The following is a 2,084-nucleotide window of genomic DNA, read 5'->3' on the forward strand; positions in this document are numbered from 1 at the left end:
TGAGATTTTGGCGTTCATGGTGAGGATGTTGACGGTGTGCAGGAGGAAGGTTGGGTGGTGTGCCGGGCCTTCCAGAAGCCAACCCCGAATCAGAGGGCGTCCTACGTCTTCCCGGCGTACGCAACCGCTCCTGGTCTCGGGGGATACTTCGACGCTCGGCCCTGGCTGCACGGCCAAGCCGGCGACCTCCATTACCTGCAAAGTGCCACAGGCGCTGTCGGAGCCGGCGGCCTCGGCTTCCCCGGCCAGAGCATCCAGTACTCTGACGAACTGCTGGACTCCAAGCAGAGCCTTTTCAACAACATCCCGCAGCTCATTGAGAGCCCGCCGACGACCACCGCCGTTGCCGGTTGCAGGGACGCCGGCTACGACATCGTCCAGCAGGGACAGGCGGCTGCCGGCATCGACTGGGACTTCCTGGACAGCCTGCTGTCCACGTCACAGCTCCACGAGTACTCTGCCACTGCTACGTCACATCTGCACCTAGAACACTGAAGTAGAGTTAGCAGACATACCGTAGGCCATAGCAGCATCGATTTCATTGTATACATGATTTCATTGTATGATTTTTTTAAAGAGAGCCTGGATAGTAGACATGCATGTCCATATGTTTGTGTTTCACCTGATTGACACTGTGCCTCACATAGTAGTATGTGTTCTAGTTTACACCATACCTCTCTGTTTTACTCACTGAATTTGTTGAACAGATGATCATCATCATTCAGTGTACGTATGATCCGAACCTTTTGGTTGGCCATACGCATGAAATAATTAAATGTGTGATGAGCCCACGGGGATTAATTAACATCGATCAAGCTCGATAGTGAGTTGATTAATTGAGTTTGCCCGTTGACCGTCTTTTCCTGTCTAATTCAATTTTACGCGTCACGGGAATGTAGGTTTGAGTCGCAATTATGTCTAGATGAAGACAGATGGATGGGTCTCCAACTACCCATTGAGTACATATCGAGTATATAACGATATAGTCAACAAAGTGACAGGGAGTTGCACTACCTAGCTAAGCAGGTATCTTGAATACATACTGTTGTGTATGGCTGCTGTATAATAGGTTGATGAATACGTACAACATCGATGGAATACCTACTAAACAGGAAGGAAGAGAATTTTTGGAAATTGGTTAATCGAAAACTAAGCAAAAAAATTATTACTGAATTTTAATAAATTCTTGGAAGTAAAACAAACGTGCAGGTATTGCTTTGAAACTTACTCATCGGAGTTTCTATCGTGTGGCAATGGTATTTTGCAAATAAGCCTCTAATAACAAATCCTCCTTTCCTGTCGCGATATCACTAGTAATTGTGTTATGTTGCTGGTTTTATTGCCTTCTTTTCCTAAGTATGCATATACTCATATCTACTAAAAATATTCTTGTTGTCTTACAAAAATTCTTATCATGGCATAATGCAAAATTTATTATAAAAATCATATTATATCAGGAACGCAACAAAGCAAAATATGACGCGCAACGGTATTAACCATATACGTGAATATCTGCCACAATTTGTTTCCATTAGATGCACAAAATTCAACAAGTGCTTAAAGTTATGCTTGTGCTATGCCATGTATAACAATAATTGGTGTGTGCAAATCACAAAATGGGAGTATAATGTTTATCATCGACATACAAACACTTCATTATACTTTGTTTATCATGGACCATTCTGGAAGTGATACATGGAGGAAATTAAATTATAAATGGAACATGTTATTAAAAAAATATTAAGCATAAAAGTATCCGCATTCTAAAAATATTAGCGACCTCTTACTTTCTTTGATAGACTAAATTAGGAAAAATTTGGAAATGCATAAGGATAACGCTGGTCGGTAGTGTGAGTACATCCGTCACCCTCTGTGTGACACCTTGTAAAGTTATCACATTTTGAAACATATTCAGGTGGGGAGCCTTCCCCTCCACCCGGGGTCCATTTAAAAATTTCCGGTTTTTGGGTAATATCCCAGGAGCACTCGGTTATTCTTCCGTCTTTGTTTGTGCGTCCTGCCGGCATACGAGGTGCCAATGGCATCACGATTGGCATAAATCCATCTAACCTCCTGAGCATCCC

The 2,084-nt window shown here is 43.0% G+C and overlaps 1 pseudogene; it reads left to right on the top strand.

The window, feature by feature from the left end:
• The window catches only part of LOC123042949 (NAC domain-containing protein 30-like), a 2,169-nt pseudogene extending 1,619 nt beyond the window's left edge, over positions 1-550 (top strand).
• The last annotated feature ends 1,534 nt before the right edge of the window (positions 551-2,084 follow it).

This window comes from Triticum aestivum, chromosome 2B (genome assembly GCF_018294505.1).
Source record: "Triticum aestivum cultivar Chinese Spring chromosome 2B, IWGSC CS RefSeq v2.1, whole genome shotgun sequence".
Taxonomy (NCBI): domain Eukaryota; kingdom Viridiplantae; phylum Streptophyta; class Magnoliopsida; order Poales; family Poaceae; genus Triticum; species Triticum aestivum.